Here is a 24,509-nt window from a genome sequence, read left to right as displayed (position 1 = left end):
CTTTTGTCAACAAGGCAGTCTTTTCCTCTTTCTTTGGTTTCTCCTACTGTGGTTCTCTGGCAAGTTTTGTCTTGTTCTCAAGTGTTCTGCTTCACAGTTAGGTCTTGGTCTCCCTGATAGGCCTCTTCTGATGGCCTCCTCAGCATTGTTGTTACTCCCAGAGGTCCCTGGGAGCCAAGTCTTGGAGGGAGGGTGAAGGATGATCCCTGATCCTTCCCTGGGTCCACTGGCATTGGGGCAATGGCTCCTCTGTGGACTGCCCTGCTACCCTCCATTTATGGGCACTGATGCCCTGACCAGCTGAGGTCCAGGGGTCCCAGAGCTCTGTGCTCTGCCCAGGGTTCATCCCTCCCTGGGTTCTTGATGTCCCAAGTCCCCTGACGTCACCTTAGGTCCTATGACTTGCCCCGCCCCACTCAGGAGGGACCTTGTCCCTGAAGACTTTGGCCTTTCTTCGGATATTCCTGGGCAGTGTGGCAGGTAGGTCAGGTGCCAGTGGACAGTGGGGAGACTTGGAGGTTGGCTTGGGGCTGGGGTGGGGGTACCACTTTGCCCTGCATGGCTGGCTCTGGGTGTAAGAGCAGTGAGTCACACCTTTCAGACAGTGGTGAGGAGAGAGAGCAGGGCATGAGCACTGGGTATGTGTGGGTGTGGAGGGTGGGGAGCCCAGGTTGTTCCCAACTCCTGAGAACCCTGGTAGCTGCCTTGCATCTCTGTGCGTGTGAGGTGGGCTTATGTAGGAAGGTGTGATTTGTGAGTGTGAGTGCAGGGACCCAGGAAGGGGGTCACGTGAGGTGTGGGTACAGTGAGGGTGTGCGTATGTGTGTGTGTGTGTGTGTGTGTGTGTGTGCGTGTGCAGTGAGTGAGGTGGGCTGTGTTGTCGATGGAGTGAGTACTGAGTGTGCTGCTGGGCTTGGGGGCTGCGTGGAGGCCAGAGTAGAGAGTGACCACAAAATTACAATGTACCTTGATCTCTCTTTATTTTAATTTAACCTCAGCCTCTGCCAGGGGTCAGGTTGCTGGGTAACTGTTGGCAGTGAGGGGAGAATTTAGGGCCTCCTGTTGCCACCCCAGCTGCTGATTATCATCTGATGATGTCTTAGGAGAAGAGGGACTTGGGCAGCCCAGGTGGCTCAGCAGTTTAGTGCTGCCTTCAGTCCGGGGCGTGATCCTGGGGACCCACAATTGAGTCCCATGTCGAGCTCCCTGCATGGAGCCTGCTTCTCCCCCTGCCTGTGTCTCTGCCTCTCTCTCTCTCTCTGTGTCTTTCATGAATAAATAAATAAAATCTTAAAAAAAAAAAAAAGGAGAAGAGGGACTTGCCACTCTCAGCAATCACACCTCTAGTGGGAGGGCCAGCTTTCGTGGGGGGTGCTCACACCTTGACCCCGGCCTCTGTGTGTTTATGACTCTGTTTGTGTATGATGTGTATGAGTCTGGTGTATCTTTGTGTATGTACATATGTGAGTCTGTGACCTGTGATGGGCTCTGCATGTCAGTTTTGAGGTATGTGTGTTTATGGGTGTGTATGCAAGAGAGGTGCCATTGTATCTGATTGTACTGTTTGAGTGGGGGAACACATCAGAATCACATTTTCAAAATTATGCAAACGGAAACAACATCTAGAACTAAATTTTAGGGATCCCTGGGTGGCTCAGCGATTTAGTGCCTGCCTTTGGCCCAGGGCATGATCCTGGACACCCGGGATCAAATCCCTCATCAGGCTCCCTGCATAGAGCCTGCTTCTCCTTCTTCCTGTGTCTCTGCCTCTCTCTCTTTCTCTCTCTGTGTCTATCATGAATAAATAAATAAAATCTTTAAAAAAAATAAACAAAAATATTGAAAAAGAAAAAAAGAACTAAATTTTAACAGTCATTGTGAAATTACTATATGTATAATGCCTTTGATATATTGTTGAAACTTAATTTTCTTAAACAAATAAAAAATATAATTTTTTCTAACAATTTGTTTCTCCTGATAATAAAATAATCTTGTTTTGATCAGATGCATTTATTATCACTACCTGAAAATATTATTTAGTTGTTTATTATCTTTCTTTCACACTAGAATATCATCTTTATGAGGGCAGGGATTTTTGTCTGCCTTGCTCATGTTGTATTCCCAATAGCCAGAACAGTGCCTTACACGTAGAAGGTGCTGAATAAACATTTTTTGTGTAAGTGAAAGAGAAAGTATTCCCAAGAATATGGAATTTAAGTGGAAGCCTGAAGGGTAAGGAGGTATTTACCAGGTCAAGAAGGGGTAAGGACTGTTCTAGGTGGCAGGCAGTATGTACAAAGGTCCTGAGGCAGGAGGGGGCAGAGTGCATTTCTGAGGAGCAGACCCGTGGCTGGTGCAGCTGGAGTGCTCTGCGCATGCTTGCATGCGTGTGCATACATACATGCCTGCATGAGTATGTGTAGGGCTTTCTCAGCCATTTGAAGGAGTTTGGAAAGTCACTTATGGTTTAAGTGAAGGAGCGATTTGGCCAGATTTGTGTTTTAAAAACAGCCCTTTCGTTGCTGTAGGAGGCTGGAATCTGAGGTGGGGAGAATGGAAGCAGCAGGACTCGGTGGGGACCCGGTGTTGTCCTCTGGGGCAGAGATGGTGCAGATTCCATGCTGGTAGTTGCAGTGGAGATGGGGCCCCTAAGACAGGGTCAGGAGGTTTTCAGCAGCAGACGGCGTGGGGTAGCCAGGGTCAGCTGGGTGGCGTTGGGATGTGTGGGAGAGGGAGCTGCCTGGAGTGGGTCTGAGATTTCTCGCTTGCTTAATTGGTTCGCTGGTGGGCTGAGTGCTTACTGTGTGCTGGGTGCTCCACTAACCGCTTCACTCTCCCAGTTAATCTTCCTAGCCTTCTGAGGCGGGTCAGATATCATCCACGGGGAAACGAAGGCTCAGAGTGATAAGTCCTCTGCTGTAGGGTTTGTGCTTGGCACAGGGAAGCCCTCCTAACACCTCATACCATCAAGGCTTGCAGTTGGCTGGGTAGCACGGGGATCATAGACATATCTGGGGTAAATATTTCATTTTAACTGGAGACCTATGGATGTGCTAACATCTGCTAGCTTTTTGGTGTGTGGCAGAGGCCTCCCCAGGGCATAGGCCCTCCGCGTCCCTGAATGTTCTCTCTTGTATAAACCACCCTGTGACACTCTATCTTCTCTGGGTTCCAGTTTTGGTTTAAAGTAGAGCAAGGACTTCATACTCTTAAGAGCCACTCAAAGGCAGGGTTCCTCCAGATTTTTAGCATGCCCAGCCACCTGGCCTGCCGGCCCCACTCTTTACACTCTGCCTTTTTCACATCCAACCCAATGGCAATGTTTTCAGTGGTTTACTGTTACCAGATTCTTCCAAACATTCAACTTGGATTTTTGAGAAGACAAGAAAACTCTTCTTTTCACAGTCATTTTTCATTGTTTTATGTTGTATTGAACTAAATTGTGTAATTAGAGTAACAAGTGCCATAAACAGGTTTGGGGATGAACACAGTGGCTCTTGGGGCACATGTGGTTTGGCTGTCGGAGCAGAAGTGGGCGGGCACATTGGTGATCTCCCAGGATGGGCAGTGGTCTGCAGGCTTCTCAGAGAGAGTGAAGGGGTATCACATGAAGCCCTGGGCTAGGTCAGTTACCCGACAAGAATGTGGGTAAGGTGGAGAACTGACCTGGAGTGATGCTCTCTGTTATGTTTTACCAAAAGACGAAGTCCATATTCAGTATTCAGTACACATAGCTGGAGCCCTTGGGAATCAACAGGAAATGCTATCAGTGGTTTAAATGTTCAGCATCTGGGGATCCCTGGGTGGCTCAGTGGTTTAGTGCCTGCCTTTGGCCCAGGGCGTGATCCTGGAGACCCGGGATCGGTCGGGCTCCCTGCATGGAACCTGCTTCTCCCTCTGCCTGTGTCTCTGCCTCTCTCTCTCTCTCTCTCTCTCTCTCTCTGTGTGTGTGTGTGTGTCTTTCATGAATAAATAAATAAAAATTAAAAAAATAATAATAAATGTTCAGTATCAATTAATTTTTATTTTTTTATTTTTATTTTTTTTAGCATCAATTAGTTTTTAAAGAGTATGCTTCATACCTTAAATAATTGATTCCCTTAAGAATGAGCCAGACCAGGGCACTGGACTGGCAGTTTATTCTGGAACTCATATTTTTCTGAGCCAAGCTCTGTGAGAGGCGGTAGGTAGTGCAGTTGGGGATGGTGGATGCAGTGTCCTCTTTGTGTATCTACACTTGTGTCGGCTGGGGTCCATCTCGAAAGCCAGGCTTCAGGCTTCAAAGAACTTCTGTTCCTAAAGAGAGTGAAGAGGAGGGCAGCCTGGGTGGCTCAGTGCTTAGCGCCTGACTTCAGCCCAGGGTGTGATCCTGGAGACCCAGGATCAAGTCACATGCTGGGCTCCCTACATCTGGCTCCCTGCATGGAGCCTGCTTCTCCCTCTGCCCGTGTCTCTGCCTCTCTCTCTGTGTCTCTCACGAATAAATAAATAAAATTTTAAAAAAAGAGAGAGAGAGAGTGAAGAGGAGATATCCTAAGCTGGTCAAGATCTGGAACAGGAGGCCAGGAAGGAGTGACCTCCTGGTCAGAGCTGACAGGGTGAGTCCCGCCTACCTGTAGGGGCAGCAGGAGGACAGAGATGGTGCTTTCTTGACACATGGTGACCCCTTGGCTCAGGGCAGGACCCAGTGGGTTAGACACCTAATCTGTGAAGACTTGCCAGGCATCTGACTAGTTTTTGACTGGTTCTGGGGATCATTTCATGTCTCAGAGGATCAGGGGAAGTGAGTGAAGGAAAAAGGATTGGTTGAAAGAATGGATCAGCAGAGTGGCAGTGATCAGGGAAACGTGGGATAAAAGTGAACCTGTTTCCTTATTCAGAATCGTCAGGGAAGGGAATTTGATCCAATTCAGTTGAACTGTCATTTCTTGAGTCATTGTGTTAGGTTCCGGAAATGCCAAGAGGAATAAGACACCATTCCTGTCCTCAAGAGCTTATCATACAGCTGTGGAGGCCGACTCCAACAAGATCATCTCCTATAACATGTTATGGCTCCAGGTTTGATGAAAGAACTCAGTGATGTTATCAAAAACTCAGGCTTTTCCTATCTTTCTGCTCTGCTCTCCTGAACACATTAGCTTATTGTCCACATGCTTATTGCCCCAGGGTTACAAGATGGTGGCCACGGAGCCTCCTACAATTGTATTCAAGGCAGAAAACAAAAAGGCCAAGGAGAAAATGGGGCTGCATTTTTTAAAAAAGATTTTATTTATTTATTCATGAAACACACACACACACACACACACACACACACACACACACACAGAGGCAGAGGGAGAAGCAGGCTCCATGCAGGAAGCCCCATGTGGGACTCCATTCCAGGACTCCAGGATTATGCCCTGAGCCAAAGGCAGACGCTCAACCGCTGAGCCACCCAGGCGTCCCTGCAATTTTTAAAAAATATTTTATTTATTTATTCATGAGAGAGAGAGGCAGAGACACAGGCAGAGGGAGAAGCAGGCTCCCCACAAGGAACCCAGTGCCAGACTTGATCCCAGGACCCCAGGATCATGACCTGAGAGGATGGCAGATGATCAACTACTGAGCCAACCAGGCGTCCTTGGGGCTGCATTTTTATCAGGGAAGAAAAGTGTTTCCCAGAACCTCCGTCAGAAAATGACCTCTTGTGTCTCATTGGCCAGGACTGAAAGGCAGTGCTGCAAGGGAGACTGGGAAAGTAAGGGTCAGGTGGTGAGCAGAGGGTAGGGGAAAGGGGGGAGGGGATGCTCAAGATAGCTTGGATGAGCCCTGATTCATCTCCGGGGCCTGGATACATGGCCACCTGAAAGGTGGGGGTTCTGGAGGAAGGGGTGGGGCAGAATGGCTGTTAGGTAGAAGGAACAGTGTTCGCCACGTGCAATAAGAACTAAGATCAGGTCTGGGATGTGGAGAGAAACCAGAGGAGCAGAGTTAGCCTTCCCGGGGGTAGGGGGCTGGTGGGAGTCAGAGAAAGTTTCCTGGAAGAGGTGATCCCTGAGCGAGGCCTCGAGCACCCCTGTCAAGACCAGCTGGAAGGGGGACCTAGGTAGATGAATAGATAGCAGGAGAAGCACAGAGATGTGCAATAGTACAGTGCTTCCAGGGACGTGTGCACATTTAGATAATTAGTTGAAGGATGAAGTTAGAGAGGTAGAGGTGGATGCAGGTGGAGACGTGACAAGAAACCAAACCACAGTGGGCCTTGCAAGTCCTGCTGCTAACTTGGTTTCTACCCTTCAGGGTCTTGAATGGCTTTCGGCAGAGGAGGGGCGTGATGGGCTGGGATTTTGGAAAGGTGCTGGCGTAGAGAATGGATGGGAGAGGCTGGGAGAAGCTTAGACTGCAGCAGGGAGGTTCTTGCGCCATCTAGACAAGAGCTGCCCAGGGCCTGTAGTAAGATTTTCCAAATCCGCCTGCCAATATTTCAGCGACAAGATAGGAAGGATTCCATGGCACGAATCTCTGGAGGGACAGATGTCTCAAGAGGGCTGGGAAGCTCCCAAAAATGTACATCAGATTGTGCAATCGCACACAGGGTAGTCTGTGTCCCGGTGCCGAAGGAAGAGGAGCAGTGGCTGAGGAGATCAGTGGGCGGCATGGCAGCTCTTCCGGGGGTGCTGTTTTAGGAAGGCTTGAGCAGAGGAGGGAAGGGCAAATACGAGACAGGGCTACGAGCCGCGAACGCAGTGCCTGGAAGACAAAAATAGGCAGAACTTTGTGAGAGATACTAGGGGCAACAGAGGCTCGTACAGCCGGGGATCAGCCTGTGCAGACCAGGCCAGGAGGGGGCTGTGTCTGCGCCTGCGTGATGGGGAGTGGAGAAAGGGGTGCTCCTGGGGTTGTGTTGTCGCTGCCCTTCTGCCAGAGACCAGCAAGGGGCCCACACTGGGAGATGAAAGAGAAGCCTGGGGCCCCTGGAGGTGGGAGGAGCCCACCTGAGGGCTGCTCCTCAACGAGGTGTGCAGGGGGGGGCCTCTCCCCATAACACAACAGTTCAGGCACAAAGAAGCTTCTGGACAGGACCACTGGGTCTTCTTGGTCCCCTCTGAGGAAGCTCGGAGCAAGAGGCTGGGTGCAAGGAAAATGTGGCTCTGAGTTTCAGAGAGAGGAGGAGTTTGGAATCTGTAACCACACAGCTGAGGACAGTCCTGGGCCAGGATCCCTGCAGCCTGGGAAAGGCATGGCTCATGAGCATTTAGTAAAGGGAAGGGGGGCGTCTGGGAGCCAGCATGGCGAGCACGTCAGGCCCATTAAAAACAAGAGTATTGTGAAATAGATAAGAAGCGCCCATGGAATAAAATTCAAAAAGCACCCAAGAATATACAGTGAAAAGTCCGCCTCTCACCCTTGCCTACTAGCCCCCTAGATGCGCTCTTGAAAGGCAACCGGTGTTACCGCTGTTCATGTATATGATCCATCTATCCATCTACCCTTTAAAAAAAGGCAAATCTGGTGTATTTCACTTGCCACGTTTTATTTTAACTTTCTTTTCCTCTAATTATTAGATTTCAGAGATTTTTATAACAGTGAAAATGGGGCTACCTTATTTTTTTTTTCTGCTCTGGGAGTATCGTAATACAATGCCCCGTCATTTATTACACCAGCCCCCCACAGTCCCCAGGCTTCCTTTCTCATCGTTGTCATATCTACAATGAATAACTTTGCATGCATAGCACTTTCTGCATGTTTGATATGTGTGATATGTATGCATTTCTATAGAATACTTAGGGAGTTGTTGAGCAAAGGATTTGCACACATTGAATTTTGATAGATACTGTCAAATTGTCCAACTCTGTAGAAGTTGTGTCGATTCATGTCTCCACCCTCATAAAGGGGAGGGTCTGTTTCCCTATATTTTGGCTAACAGTGTGTTTTCCAGCCTTCAGTTCTAACTGGTGCTGGGCGACCAGATAGAAGGAATCTCTAGTTTTATTTTATGTAAATATTTTATTTATTTATTCATGAGAGACACACAGAGAGAGGCAGAGACATAGGTAGAGGGAGAAGCAGGTTCCCTGTGGGGACCCCAATGCAGGACTCAATCCCAGGACCTTGGGATCATGCCTTGAGCCAAAGGAAGACACTCAACCACTGAGCCACCCAGGTGTCCCAGAATCTCTAGATTTAATATGCAGTTCTCTTATTAAGATTTCTGACTGATGGATTCTCTGGCTCTCAAAAGGATGGGCAACTGATAGGTGCAGAAATTGTGGGAAGTGTGAAAACTCCACGAAGTTCTTGATAAGGTCTCTCAGGTGTTTTGATGGTTAAGATGGAAAAAATACAGCTGTGATCCTGAGGTAGTTTTATGGGTCAGTAGCTGGAAAAATGGTCATCCACTCATTGAACAAACATTCACGGAGCTTACATTCTATAGGAGGAGACAGGCAATGAATGAAAACCAGAATAAATAAGGAAATTATATGGTATATTAGAAGGCCATATGCCAAGGGTATTACTTAATAAATCCACATTGGTCTGGAAAAGGACAATAGATGCCATGGGGGCTCTGTCATTAGTCCCATCCTGTCCATTCAACAAGTAGTGATTGAATATCCACTATGTGTCAGGCACCACTTTAGGAACTAGGGATACAGCTGTGAACAAATCAGACAGAAATCCCCACCCTCCTGGAGCTGATACTCCATTGGTGTCAGAATGACAACGGCAACGTAAATAAGAAAAGTATATAGCGTATTAGAAAGAAAAAAAAGATGGGGAAGGATGAAAAAGGCTGGGGCAGGGGGTGGTCAGTCACATTCCAAACAGGGTGGTTGAGAAAGGCTTCACTCAGAAGGTGGCATCTGAGCACCTGAAAGAAGGAGGAGGAGAGCCCTGAGGCTTTCTGGAGAGGGAATGCTGTTGCAAAGCCTGGGAGGCTGAAGCAATGCTTGGAATATTGGAGGAACAGAGAGAGGGCAGGTGTGTGGAGGAGAAGAGACAGAGGGAAAGGGGGGCTGTATTGTGGGGAGCTTGGGGAAGCCCTTGTGAAGACTGCAGCTTTTACCTGAGTGAGGCAGGTGCCATTGGAGAGTCTGAGCACAGAAGAGTTAGCTTCAGAATTGTTTTTTTTTTTTTTTTAAGATTTTATTTATTTATTCATGAGACACACAGAGGCAGAGACATAGGCAGAGGGAGAAGCAGGCTCCCTGGGGGGAGCCTGATGCAGGACTCGATCCCAAGACCCCGGGATCACAACCTGAGCCAAGGCAGATGCTCAACCACTGAGCCATCCAGGCGCCCCTGGAATTGGGTTTTAACAGGCTGATTCTGGCTGCTGTGTTGAGAATAGACTCAGGGCAGAGCAGGGAAACTGTAGTGATCCAAAGAGCAAGGGCAAAAGTCATGCGGCTCTTGCAAAAATCCAAGCGAGAAATGACGGTGGTTTGAACCTGACTGGAAGTGACAGAGAAATGGTTGGATTGTGATGTGCTCTGTAGATAGAGCCAATAGGAGTTGCTGACACATTGGCCAGGAGACATGAAAGAAAGGGATGCATGAAATAGGACGGCAAAGGTATTTAGTCTGAGCAACTGGAAGGATGGAGTTGACCTGGCCAGAGATCCTGAGATAGTGGGGCCTGTGGGTGAGTGGGATGGCTGGGAGGGGGCAGATGGGAAGGCTGGGTTTAGAATGCTGAGTCTGAGATGCCTGTGAGACATCAGGTGGCAATGAAGGGGGACAATGGGACATGTGAGTCCTGGAATCAGAGGGGAAGGCTGGGCTGGAGACTTAAGTCTGGGAGCCAGCAATTTATAAATCATATTTAAAGCCTCTCACCTGGATGAGATTGCCCAGGGAGTGAGTGAAGACAAGGATGAGAAGGTGTCCCAGTGCTAGCCATGGGGCTTTCTGATCACAGAGTTGGGTAACAGAGAAGTAGCAGCAAAGGAGGCTGAGAAGGAGTGGCCAGGAGGTGGGGGGGGGGGGGGGGGGCGGCAACCAGGAGGTAGCTTGAAAATAAAGTGAAAGAAAGGTTTCAGTAAGAGGCATGACTAACTGTTCCAAATGGTGCCAAGGGGTGACTGGGGATGAGGACTGCGGATAGACTTTGGGAGGGGCTGGAGCACCAGGGGGTGGGGTGGGGGCCGGGGAATCCCACCTATCACTAGCTAGGATTTGGCAGAGGCCTGAATGTTACACCGGTCCCATTGGGAGAAGTGAACACCAGGGAGAGAGTTGGGACCCAGAAGGGCTACAATAGGTGGCCATGAAGAATCTAATGATACAAGGTGGCATTTGGCAGTCTCTGCATGGGGGCGGGGGGGGGTCCCCCACACCAGTGTCTAAGAACAAAAGACTTGGAGGCTTGTTGACAGCTCCCAGTGTGTCAGCAGTGACGGTTAGTGATCCGAAGAACAAGGCAATTATAGGCTGGGTTAATGGACATATCATATCCAGAATGAGGGAGGTGAATGACCTGCTGGGTTCAGCAGCACAAGGCACCCAGGGGAATTGGGTTTAGCTGGGGGAGGGGAGGTGGGAGTAGACACAGCAAGTGTGTGTGGGGAGGGCACAGGGGTTGGGGCCTGGAGAGGAGCGGACTTGGGGGCGGTGAGTGGTGTCCACCATTCCAGGAAGAGTTCTCCCATGAAGGCATGTCTCAAAGTGGTGGAACAAAGCTGAGTGAGTGGAGGCTGAAATGTGCCAGACTTGGTGCTATGACTTTTCCTCTATTTATTGTGGCTTCTCCATGAAATTTTATAATTTGTGAGCATTTCAAACCATTTCTGACCTAGGAGTGACCCACAACTTGCTGAATGCCTAAATCTCAAGTCTTGGGAAAAACAATGCTTCCTCTCAAGATCAGCTGAATGAAACGAGCAACTTCTAATCTGATCGTCAAGCACGGCAGAGGAGGTTTATAGTGGTAGGCCACAGGGCTGGGGGCTTGGCCTTCCTGGGAACATGCTGTCACTGACTTAGCAGAAGGCATGGGCAGCTGGCTCCCACAGAGCCACCTCTCATCCCTCCCAAGTCTGGGCAATAGCACGAAACTAGGAGAGAGCAGAGTACTGGATCCTGGCCTCACGGGGCCCCCAGTCTGATGGGGACTTGATGGTGGAACAGGCTCCAGGGACTGGAAGGAGGTGGTATGACCATACCCCACACCTGGCGGGGGGAGGGGTACAGCCTCTAAGACAATTCCTATAACCTTCCCGGTCAGTGCCATCCCACAAACTATAATATGAGCCACATCCATATTTAAAGATTTTTCCAGCAAGTCACATTAAAAGAGTAAAATGAACAGGTGAGAAACATTTTAATATATTGTACATAGTCATATGTGTATTTATTGTACCTAAAATATCCTCAACTATTCTCATTTCAATGGGTAATCAAGGCATGAAACCTTAATGAGATAATTTAGATGATTTTTTCATACTAAGTCTTCACAATCTGTGTGCATTCTTTATGTATGTAATAGCCTATCTCAATTTGTTTTTATTATTATTATTTATTTTTTTATTTATTCATGAGAGACACACACAGAGAGAGAGAGAGAGAGAGAGAGAGAGGCGGAGACACAGGCAGAGGGAGAAGCAGGCTCCATGCAGGGAGCCGGACGTGGGACTCCATCCCAGGTCTCTAGAATCAGGTCCTGGGCTGAAGGCGGCACTAAACTGCTGAACCACCCGGGCTGCCTGCCTATCTGGATTTGGACCAGCCACGTGTGCTGGGCAGTGAGGGCTCAGCTACCAGTCTCATGTTTTTCCCTGTGCCTGAAGGAGCCAAGGCTGCCATGGGTGTGCGGGGATGTGGAGCTGGTGCCTGCCTGGCTGTGGAAGGGGCCCTCTGTGCACCCTGGGACACGATCCGCTGTGCGTCGTGTTGGCACGTCCCCATGCATGTTACTGGGTGGTAGGTGGCCTGTGCCTTGTGTGCCCGCTGTTTTCTAGCTGTGGTAAATGTTAACGAAGAGGTGGGAGGCAGGCCCTCTGGGAGGCCTGGGCTCTCCCCACAGGAGGAATGGAGATAACGCTGTGTACCTTAGATAGGGCTTTGGGCCTGGCCTATGAGGCTACTGGGCCCTGAGCTGCCGGGGAAACACAGGCTGGCCTTCTGTTCCCAGGACCAGGATGCCTCGCTGGGAGAGTCTCAAAACCCGCAGATCTCAGAAGTGCCACTTGCCTTGACGTGTGCATTGGCCTCGCCCCACTCCTCAGTCCCTCTCACAAACCACCTCTTCACTTGAAGACCTCTTCTCTCCAAATCCACTTGCCAACAAGCCCAGCTAAGCTCGTTAAGATTTAAGGACATGGGGAACACATGGAGTTCAGATAATATTTTCTTAAAAAAAGAAAAAACCAAACAACCCAAACCAATCGCACTCACTTGTTGAGCACTTGCTGTATGCCGGGCCATTACATAGGCTGCCTTCTTCCTGAGGCATGCCGGCCAGGCCCGCAGGTTGTCACCTACCCCCCCACGCCCTCTAGGAAAGAGACTTGCAAATCAAATAGGTCAGTCACAACCGGGATACAAACCTGAGCTTCTGATTGGACTAGTTCTAGCTACCAGAGAGTTCTCTCTGGGGACCGGAAAGCAGGAATAGTTACTTGTATTTGCATAAACAAACACTGGAAGGACACTTAGAAGCTAATGTGATTACATATGGCAGGGGGAGTGGGGAGGAATGGAGGTTTTGGGGGTGAGAACTCTCAAACTATACCCCCCTGTATTACTTTGATCTTCAAACCATTTAGATCTATTACCTAATTTTTAAAACAAATGAGATGAAATTTTAACTGTTCATTTTTTCCCCTCCTGATAGAGGAAAATGAGTAGATGAGCTTGATGGCTGAGCTGAAAATTTTTTGATGTCCAGAATGTGTGTGGGCCTTATTTTCCATAAAGATCAACTAATTAATTTGGATGTCAAAAAAGTGACTTCTTTCTATGATTTGGAATTGGTCTTCTTTAACTTATATCCTTGGTGCCCATTTCCTATTCTATAAGCTTCCAGTCTGATGAGGAAAATAATCGATATCTATCCCTCAAACAAGCCCCAGTCTGTGATGGAGACACAGCCCTGCCCTCAGGGAGCTCTAGTCTAAGGGGAGACACAGCCCGCCCCCAGGGAGCCCCAGTCTGAGGGGAGACACAGCCCTGCCCCAGGGAGCCCCAGTCTGAGGGGAGACACAGCCCCGTCCTCAGGGAGCCCCAGTCTGAGGGGAGACACAGCCCTGCCTCAGGGAGCCCCAGTCTGAGGGGAGACACAGCCCTGCCCTCAAGGAACCCCAGTCTGAGGGGAGACACAGCCCTGCCCTCAGGGAGCCCCAGTCTGAGGGGAGACCCAGCCCTGCCCCAGGGAGCCCCAGTCTGAGGGGAGACCCAGCCCTGCCCCAGGGAGCCCCAGTCTGAGGGGAGACACAGCCCCGCCCCAGGGAGCCCCAGTCTGAGGGGAGACACAGCCCTGCCCCAGGGAGCCCCAGTCTGAGGGGAGACCCAGCCCTGCCCCAGGGAGCCCCAGTCTGAGGGGAGACCCAGCCCTGCCCCAGGGAGCCCCAGTCTGAGGGGAGACCCAGCCCTGCCCCAGGGAGCCCCAGTCTGAGGGGAGACCCAGCCCTGCCCCAGGGAGCCCCAGTCTGAGGGGAGACACAGCCCTGCCCCAGGGAGCCCCAGTCTGAGGGGAGACACAGCCCTGCCCCAGGGAGCCCCAGTGTGAGGGGAGACACAGCCCTGCCCCAGGGAGCCCCAGTCTGAGGGGAGACACAGCCCTGCCCCAGGGAGCCCCAGTGTGAGGGGAGACACAGCCCTGCCCCAGGGAGCCCCAGTCTGAGGGGAGACACAGCCCTGCCCCAGGGAGCCCCAGTGTGAGGGGAGACACAGCCCTGAGACAGCCCTGTGTTCACAGAGTTCCCAAAGTCCAGCTCCTTTGGCCTATGTCAGGGAAATGAAGCGGTTCCTCCGTGCTCTAAAGCACCGACTTCTGCTCTGGGCCTGGCTCCTATTTCCCAGCAGGAAACTTCTCTCATTCTTGGCCTGCTCAGTGTGTCAACACTTGATTAATTTCCCCTGAGTGCTGTCTGTGGTTCCCCAGAGGTGTCTGTGTGTCCTTTGTTGCTTCCAGTCTCTCCTGGAACCGGGGAATGCGTGGCGTGAGGGCATGCAGGAGGTGGGTGGCTTGCAAGGCACAGATTCTATGCTATCGCTCAGACTGAGCCGCGCTGAGCGAGGGTGGGCCACAGTGCTGGTCTGTGTGGGGATCTGGGGGCTGCCCTGCCCTTTGCTCAAGTAGCACATGGGCAGTGAGAACTGGAGAGAGGGCCCGGGACGTTTCTCTTTCTTTGGGCATCTCATTCAGTGAGTCTGACCTGGAAACAGGCAGAAGGATGGGAGGCTCTGAGTGTGCTCAGAGTTCCAGAGGTCATTGACCTGGGAAGGCAAGGGTGAACCTGGGGTGGAGCAAGCCAGGGCGTGGGCACACATGCACCCCCCCCACACACACACACAAGAGGCTGTGTTTCCTTCTAAGCAGAAGGCACTGCCCTTGGCAGAACTGTCGGGCCCGTCCCATTTCCAGCCAGCGTTCCTCAGCATCCTTGAGGGAGGCCAGGCTGTGAGGCCAGTGGGCTACCACCAACTGCACCCCAGCCTGCCCTGGGAAGGTGCTCACTCCACCCTGCCCCAGCCTACGTTCCTTTTTCTTTCCCCGCTGGCAGAGGGGTCCTAGGGGTCTGGACCAGGCCTCAGAGGCTGGAACATATATGAAGATGAGAGTGATGGAAATCTGGTTGGAAGACTGAGGGGGTGGCAATGGAGTGAACCCTTGAATATCCCCTGCCTGTCTTCCTGTCTCCAATCTTGACCTCCCTTGTCCCCTCCCAAGCTGGCTGTGAAACTGAGAGGGAGACCCTGGCTGCCTGCAGGGTCCCAGCAGGCCCAGGTGGGGACAGCAGACACTCTATCAAGTACAGACATGGAGTCTGAGATTCCTAGCACCTCAGAGGTACAGAGGAAGGGTCTTGGCATGATCTGCTCCAATATCCTCATTGAACAAGTCGGGTAACCAAGGCCCATAGAGAATTTGGGAAAACATCCTAGACAGGCTGCAGAAGAGAGGGCCCTGGGACCGGGACCTGGAAAGCAATTTGCTGGAATGATACGGGGGAAATGTCAGGGTTAGGGCGAAGAAGATGGGAAAGGAGAAAGCCATCTGATAGGGAGGGGGGCCGGGGGTGTTTGCCCAGAGTATCAGGCTGGCAGGAAAGAAAAGGCATTTGGGATCTTGGAAGAGACCTCAGGTAACCCCAAGCCTCAGCAATCAGCTCCCTAGGAATGTCAGCCAGCCAGCAGCACCTTTGAAAGAGTGCCTTTGGTCTGCAGCCCAGGGTGATCTTGGGCAGGCTATCCCTGCTCAGGGCCTCAGTATCCCCATCTGTAAAAGGAGACTAGTACCCAGCCTTCTTAAAGGACCTCTCATATCCATGTTTTTACATGATAAAACATGATTTACATGTTATCTTTGAGAGACTTTTTGGGATCCGGCACTTCTTACTCTCCCTGTGGGTCAGTTTCCACTTCTGTGAAATGGGGATAAAAAATACTTATCTCCCAAGCTCATTGTGAGGGTTAAATGGGTTAATACATGTAAAGCATCTAGTGCCTAGCACACAAAAAGCTCTTACTAAATGTTACTTATCATTATTTTTATTATTTTTTTCATTATTTGTATTATTAATAATTAGGAGAGTAGTTGTCCTTGGCCTTTAGTGGGTTTCTTTTTTAATGAATGATCTGGAAAAAGGGCCTCTGTAGGTCATTTTAAAGGCAGCCGGCTCCAGGGAGGCCCACATCCTAATCCAGGTACCACTTAGTCTAGGCTAGAGATCCCAGAGGAAGTAAGAGCAGGCCTGGAAGCCCCCGGAACTTCATGCCAGGACCTGGGGTGACACAGGGTTTCTGGGCCTTGGGCCCCAGAGGCAGAGTCAGCACCCTCCTCCCCCACTCCACCCCAGCTGGAGACACCGGGCTGTGAGGCTGGCTGGAGATAGGGGAACACCGAGAGGCATCCCATGGAGGGCTTTCAAGAGGCTACCCTGCTCAGGGTCAATATTTGTTCAGCTCTTGGGCTGGCATGGTCCATCACTGCCTCTGGTCTCACATTCCAACCATCGCACCCCTATCTCAGGAACGCGCTCCCATCGACTTGGCGGGCCGCGCCCGGCATCTGCAGTGGTCTGCCCTGGTCTGCCGCCGCCACCACCCCCACTCCCAGGCAGGTGCGCGGAAGATGCAGGCCAGGTGTGGGCGCTGGGCCCTGCCCTATCTGCTTCCCCATCATGAAGCTCTGGCTTCCTTGCCAACTGCACTCAGTGAGGGAGGGGAACAGGACCTTAGATTCCTATTTAAATCAGACCATTACCTCCGCATACATTTCATCAACACTTAACGGTGTTCGGGGAAGCTAGTGCCCTTCTACCTCTAAAAGAAGAAAAGACTTCTGGGCTCTTGAGAAGCTTGTAATCAAACAAATTTTTCTCAACGATCAATAACGTCTAGGACCTCATTTCAAGAAAAACTAGTGTCATGGGACCCCAGTATTAACTCAGATCAGGGTTGTTTAGATATATATGCAGACATACAACTAGATACAAAATACTTTTCAAGTTCAGTTTATGCACAACTCAGAAACAAAAATCAATTTGCAGTTTAAGTACAAAGAAAACAATATGAGCAATCGATTTCCAATGGAGGACATGCACCTTAGTGCTGAAACCAAATCATCACTTGGAGTGTGAACAGTCCAGGGACTGCTGGAATCCAGGGTTTTGTTCCTTCGCAGGGATACCGGTGAGCGGTTGGCGCTGACTGGACCCAACACCTCGTTTACATATTAAGCCCCGCCTCTGCTCTTTCCTCATTGGCCCAGGACAATTGGTTCTAATAAGGTCAGAGGCCTAGCGCTGAGTCTAGCTTCTAAGTGCAAAGGCCCTGGGGTTGTTAGGGGCAGGTCTGAGGACAGGATTAATTGCAGGCAGGTTCTATTCAGGCTTTTCCCTGGTCGGTGACTGTCTCCAGAACTCCTGACTTTCACCCATGAGCTCATTTGCTTCTTTTTCTAAGGTGGAGAGCTGGGCAGGGTAAGTTGTTCCACGTCTTTCAGTTTTCACCATGTCTCCTTGAGGGAAGGCATGAACTTTTAAATTTCTATTCTTATTTTCTCCCATTTCTCCACAAAAGGTAGCATACTTTCCACATGGTTCTGTATCTTACCTCTTCAGTTTACTCCATCTTGGAAGGCTCTTGCTGATGGTATGTAAAGAATGCCTTGAGCCTTTTTTTACAGCTGCATAATATTCCATTATATGGCTGATCTGTCATTCATTCAACCAGTCCTTTGTTGAGTTAGGTCATTTCCTTCTTTAGTTTTTACAAACAATGCCCCAGTGAATGATCTTGTACATATGCGTCATTTCCCACGTATGAGGTATATCTGTGGGATCAATTCTCAGACCTAGGATTGTTGGTCAATGGGTATATGCCTTTGTAATCTTGATACATATTGCCAAATTGTTCTCCACGGAGATCGTAACAATTAAACTCCCACCAGCAATGGTTGAGTGTGATTATTTCCCCACAGCCTGGCCAACAAAGTGTGCTATTAAAAAAAAAAATCTTTTTTTTTTTTTTTTTTGGATTTTTGCCAATCTGATAGGTGAAAAATTGTATCTTACTATAGTTCTTAGACATGGTTTTATTTACAAACTGTGTAGCTGGCAGGTGAAGGATGCAGTGTTCTGTGGGGGAGTGAAGGATTTCCGAGGGCCAAGCCGTCAGGGCAGGGCTCAAGCTCCTGACCTTATTTGCTTTAATCCGTGGACACCTGGCCCCAGGAGAAACTCTAAGTGCAGCAGGACCCACCCAACTCATCTCCAGATCTGAAGTCTTCTGGAAAAGCCACATCAGCTTATCCTTGCCTGTGGAAGGATTGGGTGGGGCGTTGGGTATATCAGTTTGGAGCATTCTCCCAGACATTGGATAGGTTGCTGGGACCAAACACCAGGGGGGAAGTTGCCCTGCAACTTTAACCTCCTCCACCAAAGACCATGCCATTTTTCCAGTCTGGTCCTCTCTGGTATGTGAGAATCACAAGATAAGAGGCTCCAAGGAATGACTAGATGCTAAGCCCCTTTTAGTCTTGCTAGAATCACAATATCCATGGTATCCCTCAGGACCAGAGACCCTGTAGAAGGGGAAAACAAGGGTGCTGCCATGATTGTTCTGTGTGAGCCCACGTTTGCTCTAGGTGATCACCACTCTTTCCTGAGATTCATTCCTCAAGGAGAGGCCAGAGACAACCTCACCCTAAAATATGTGGGCCTGGTATTGCTGAGGCATGGGAGAATCAGAGAAGGGCCAGGGTGGGATATTCTGCCCCTGGAACCTACTTAAGGGTTCAGATGCTGGGCCTCCTTCCTTCCAAATGCCACAATGTTTACAACAGCATCTTGACCCCAGCCTGGGACCCCAGAGCAACTTAGTAGGATTTGTGGGTCAGCACCCCAGGATCTCTGGACTGAAGAATCTTGGACACAAAGCAGCTCAGACTTAGAATATAAAACACCAGAGTTCAAGTGACCCCAGACAGTACCCAGTTCATTTATGGTACAGCTGGGAAACCGAGCCACAGGTAGGGTAAGGGACTCACCCAAGGCCCCCCAACTAGCAGATGGCAGGGCCAGGCAGGGCACAAATATCTGGACACTGAGGCCAGTCCTCTCGGAGCTCAGTCCTAAGGGGTGGGGGCTGAGCCTGTTGCCTCAGTACTCTTTCTGGCTGAATGTGGGTGCCTAGGATGGTGGGTGCCACTGCTTGGGTGGCTGCCAGCTAGGCAGGACCCCCAGAAGCCAGAGTGGATGAGGGTATTTACAGGGCCCACCACCAGCATGCCCAGATTTGTTTCCCGCCTGCTTTTAATTGCACCTAATGATTAGCGAGGAACTGAGAGAATTGCTGGCTCCTTCCTTAGGCTTCCCTCCTCCAGACATAGGGAGAGGGGCAGGTGGAGGCAGCCGGCCTTCCCAGAAGTCGGCCTAATCCCTTTGCGTGTCTTGGGAGAACTCTTAATGAGGATTGTTCCAAGTGGTGGGGGCAGGGTGGGGGTGGGGCTTGCTTTTCTGCCAGTGCCTGGAATTTCTGAGAACCACTCCCCCAAGATGCCAAGCCCCAAGTTTAGCTGCTAAAGCTCTGAATTCAAGGAAAGAGGAAGCTGTGATAGAGGCATGGAAAAGGGAAAAGCCCTTGTGGCAGGAATAAGATGTGTCACTCTGCTTCCTCATTGCCTTCTTGATTGGTCGCCCTACCTCCAGCCTCCTTTGCTCCTGTATTTCCTGCTCCTGGAAATTTCTTCTCCACTGCTGTCTGCTTGTTCCACCCTGCCCCCTGCCCGACCCCCCCCCCCCCCCCCCCCCCCCCCCCCCCGCCGCCAACTGAGAATGGCCCTGTTCAATCTACCTCCTCAGGAACCTTCTGCTACTGTTCCAGCCCCATGAGCTTTCTGCTCTTTGAACCTTCAGTGGCTGGGACATAGAAGTTGCTCAATAAACCTTCATTAATTAGACTGTGTCGAGCACCTAACATATATCGGTGTCTTGGACTGGATCCCCACCGAGATAAGGACTGGAGCACCTGTAGCTGATTTGGGAGGTGATCCCATGAACTGGTGGTCAGGGAGTAAGGAATTGAGGCAGGGAAAGGAAAGAAGCTGACAGAATGTGCATGTTTGGGCAGATGCCCCTGTGAGCACCTGGGATGGAGCTGAGCTGGGGACCCCCTGGAGACTGGGTGGAATAGTCACCTCAAAGTTACCACCCAAGGGGAAATGAGCTCAGGTATTATCCTTAGATCCTGTGGTCACTAGTTGAGGGATCCTGGGGTTTGGTGTCAACTCCTTGGCACTCGTGGCCTGCTCTGTGCGTGAAGCCAAGAGGGCTCAAACATCAGGATGGGGAGTGCTGTGGGGGATGTGAGTGGGTGTGTCTGTGTCTGTGTGTGCTAGCAGCTGGGGGTACAAGGATGAGTACAGCAACCCCTGCCCGTAGGACTTCACAGTTTAGTGAGGGAGCAGGGTGCTAAACACATCATTCCAGTACAAGGTAGTAAATACCAGAATGGAAGTATCCATCTTGGGCCATGGAAACTTAGAGGTGGAACACTTGGCCAGTCTGAGATTTAGGGAAGATGTCCCAAGGAAGAGAAGGGAGCTGGAATTTGGAGGAATGACTCCTCAGGGGTGGAGGAAAGCGGCAGGGCGGTCCATACAGAGGGAAGAGTAGGACCCAGTCACATGGGGGCAGGGAGCACTCTGAGCTTGTAGTCAGCTGATGTCGCCAGCTCTGCCACCATCCCTACCCCAGAGTAAGGGTCAGCTTAAGTTCAAAGTAATTTTCAGATAGCAATTAATCTTAACATTAACCTGGAAAGACTGACTGATGTTGAATTTGCAAACGCAGAAACATTTGCTCATTTAAGGAGCTTCATTAGCCATGTGTTGCCCATACTCTTTGAAGTACACCAATGGTCTCCAAAACAGAGTTGGACAAGACTGGCCCATTAATATTTAGGAAGGCACTGGAACTTTACTTCTATTTATTTTTTTCTTTCATCCTTAAAAAATGTCTATTTAGGGGTGCATTTTTCAATAATGTACTTATTAGTATGGTGGTACATGTAAATTTAAACAAGTAAATATACACATGGATGGGGCACATATCACAGACGTTTTATTAATGGAAGCATAGGATCAAAAGACTCAGGAGCCTATTGGAGTGGATGATGGCTGGGGCCTGCGTGGGATACGCCACAGGAAGAAGTTTCTAAGAACCTGCTTTTCTCCACCTGTCATCAAGAGGTTTGGGTTGTTTTCTCTAGTGGCATCTCCAGTCCTTTGTCAATAACCCTGTACCCGTTGACCTATCAGGAGCTTGCGCCCTCTTTGGTAGAGGAAGCCTCTGTTTGGAGCTGTTTCCATGGCAACGAGGCTGAAGCCATCATTTGCTTTCTCTGTTCCTGGGCCCCCTTCCCTGGCGGCTGAGGTTTCCAGGCCTGGCACAGGTCCGGTGTGCTCACGCTCTCTGGCTGACGCACAGCCTCCCCAGCCCTGCTCCAGCCCCTGTACCCCCATCCTGGTCTGGCCCCTTGGTCCCTGACTGATGACTACAGTCACTAATTACCTTAGTCATCTTTCCATCCATGCTTGTTGAGCTAATGGGGAAGGCAAACAGAAATCTCAGCACATATGGAAAATTTTTGCTGACATGGCTAGAGGCCGTGCCCAGATTTGGGGGGATTAGACCTTCCACTTTGAGACTATGGGGATGGACCCCCAGTGTCTCCATGGCTTCATGGGGAGGTAGTAGGCAGCTTCCCTGGTCACTGCCCTGTCTCCCGGTTGCAGGTTCATCTTATCAAACATGGAGCAAGGTGGGCTCAGAGTGGGGGCCTGGGGGTCAGTTATCCAGGCTTGGGGCTGTTTCCAGGTGGGACTCTCAGCTCTGGGCCCCCCAGGATGCCCAGCTGGCCCAGTCAGCTGAATTGGGAGGGCGGGGCCTTGGCTGCAGGCTCTTTCACACCTGAGGCCTGTTAATAATTACCCCGGGGGAGGGTAAGGCCTCAGAAGACGTCGCTAATGAGCCTGCTAAGTGACAGCTGGACCCTTCCTCCTCACCTGCTCTGGAAAACAAGATCTGGCCAATGAATTATTTGACCCTCCTTGGGCTGGGAGCTCCCTGAGGACAAGGGCTATGTCTCCCCCTCAGATGCCCCCTCCTCCCCCAGTCCTTGGAGACTTCTCCATTGTCAGTACCAGACTTCTGTTCCTGTTGTTGATGTCGGAATTTCTGCCTTGAGCGGGTGCCTCCTTGCCCTTGGGGGAGGCTGCTCCGCCTAGTACTGGTTAGAAGGAGAGCTGTCCAAAAGAATAGATGGTGGTAGTGTTCTAGATCTGCACTGCTGAGTACAGTAGCCACTAGCCATATATGGGCTGCTGAGCACTTAAATCGTGCCTCCGAATGACTGCCTTTGTAAAATCTAATTTTAATTAATTTAAAATTAAATAGCACATGTGACTAGTGGCTACCATACTTCACAGCACAGTTCTGTAAAGTGTCAGAGGGGGGACTTGAATGGGTGGCATGCAAATTTATGCCACACAACCCTCTGAACTGCCATGCTGTTGGCGAGTGAGAGCCCCTTTCATTGCCCTGGCAGGCCTGAAGGAGTCCAAGGTCATTTTCTTCGGAGGAGGCTCCGAGGAGGCTGGGGGCTTTCCTCCCCCACTCCAAACCCCCCAGGCCGCTGAGGGACCCAGAGGAGCAGGGAGCTGGCCAGAAGGCACCTGTTCTTAACGAGGGTCCCCAAGAGCTGGGCAGCCCTCCCTCCACAGGGCACGGGGCTGTCGCCGCCTGAATGAGGGAGATTTATGGAAAATCCCCTCACACAACAGGCGGATTTTCCAAGCCTCATTGGCTGCTCTGGTTTGAGCCTTCATTAAGGAGAACGGGGGACAATGGAAGAGGTGGGGGTGAGGCCCTGGGTGCATTCAATTCTCTATCATTCAGCACTGGAAACTCCATCAATGCCGGCCCCCCCTTCCTTGCTCGAAGAGAGGTCACACACTCTCTCTTTTTAATAGTAATAATAAAAGGACCATATCCAGTAAAGTCAGACTCATCTTTCTTGCATTTTAAATATTTCCAGAGGAGACATCCTGTTGTTTTGCTTTACAATTCCCCAAGCCTTGTAACGATACAGTCTGGAATGCTCCCTTAGAGCTAACCTAATTGTCTACTGTTTTTGATTGGACTTAGTAGGATTTCTCTTCCCCTAAGTTATGGCGACACTTCAAAGTGTCAAGGGCAAGTGTGTAATTTCCCAGTAAAAAATCGCAGTTGGAAGAAGTTACTATCTACTGGAGCTGAGGGACCTTGGAGATTTGCGGGCCTACCCCTTCACTGTGCATTTAGAGAGGCCATGATCCCCCCAAATGGGTAGCGACAGGGTTTGAGCACAAATACGTGCTCTAAGCTGGTGCCTGCCCAAGTACTGACTGCTTCTGATGGGGGTACATCTACAATAAATACTCAGGGATCTTTCCTGAGGAGAGAGCAATTCTTAAGCCAAAGGAATGGGTTTCTAATAGTGAAATATTAGGCCTTATTCCACAGATTTTTTTTTTTTTTTTTTTTGGTCCCAAAGCCCCTTCTGGAAAGTATTTAGTGTGATAGAGATCAGTGGAGGTATCTTAGAGGAGGTAAGACTTTAACATGAGCCTTTTGGGGTGGTAAGATTGCATGGAAGAAGAGAGGGATGAGGCATTCCCAAGGGCAGGACTAGCTGGGGCAAAGGCTCAGGAGGACCACCAGCAGGATCCTGGGAGGGAGCCCTTCCCTTGTGGTGGGGACAGGAGACGAGGTGTCATTCACCGAACAGAGAATGGATGGGCACAGCCCGTTCCCTGAGATGGTGAAGTGTCCGAATCCTGGGGGTGACTTGCCTTGTTGGAGGAACTGGCTGGAGCAGGAGGTGTTTATGGTTTTCCCTCTCCTGGGGGCAGCCAGAGCTAGCCAAGTTTACAATTGCTCAGAACTCTATAAACATACTTGGTGAATGTGTGCATATGTGAGTGCATGTGTAGACAAGTGTCCCCACTGCCATCGGACCTTCACTTCCATGGCTGTGCAGGCCTAACCTCCTTACTGGGTGCTTCAGCTGGGTGCTATCTGCTCTCTTGGGCCTGGTGACACTTTCTGAAGGGGGTCAGTGAGCATGGACATCAAGGGACTCTGTGGGCTTTGTAGGTTTCCTGGGGGGACAAGGCCTTGTGGGGGCATCCTGGGAGGAGGAGGGTGTTCCAGCCTGGGGACAGCAGGAGCAAGGAGATATTTGAGTATGATGGTGTGTGTGCATGCACACGTGTGTGTGTTTGATGAGCCTTGGGTACATGGAGGAGAAAAGGTGGGAGATGGGAGGATTGTTTGCAGGTTTTTGAGCTTTGGGGAAGCCTTTACACCTGACCTGATGGCTAACAGAATCATATTCCAGATCCTTTTAAGAAATCGTGCACACAAAAATGGCTCCTGTCTGGTACATAGGACTCCATGTGTTGATTTTATTATCATTAGTGATTATACTATGATGCAGAGCTAGGTCCTGCTGTTGTGTTGGGGTTCCCCGGGCACTCCATGTTCTGACCAGCGCTGAACATGAGTGGTACAGTGGCCAGTGTCAGGACAGCCTGTGGTCTCAATTAGGGGTCGGTGGTGGCCAGGGTTAGGGATCAAGCTGTGTCCAGGATGGAGTGAGCCTGTGGTTGAGATAAAGGGTCAGTGGTGGTTATGACTGGCTGTGGGTCAGTGGCCAGGGTGAGGGGTCAGATACTGACTGGGAACTGTTTTCTTTGTGTTAAGCTAACAGCTCTGGAAGACGCTGACCTTGTGTCAGAGGCATTATCCTCGGAGCCCAGT

The 24,509-nt window shown here is 50.4% G+C and overlaps 1 long non-coding RNA gene across 1 annotated transcript; it reads left to right on the top strand.

The window, feature by feature from the left end:
* Positions 1–9,556: 9,556 nt before the first annotated feature.
* Positions 9,557–12,950, top strand: LOC121500294. Its single transcript, XR_005990356.1, has 4 exons — positions 9,557–9,625; positions 10,779–10,909; positions 11,769–11,901; positions 12,113–12,950. It is a non-coding gene; the product is annotated as an uncharacterized LOC121500294 (long non-coding RNA).
* The last annotated feature ends 11,559 nt before the right edge of the window (positions 12,951–24,509 follow it).

The sequence above is a fragment of the Vulpes lagopus genome, chromosome 1, assembly GCF_018345385.1.
Source record: "Vulpes lagopus strain Blue_001 chromosome 1, ASM1834538v1, whole genome shotgun sequence".
Taxonomy (NCBI): Eukaryota; Metazoa; Chordata; class Mammalia; order Carnivora; family Canidae; genus Vulpes; species Vulpes lagopus.
This window is presented reverse-complemented; position numbering and strand designations above follow the sequence as displayed.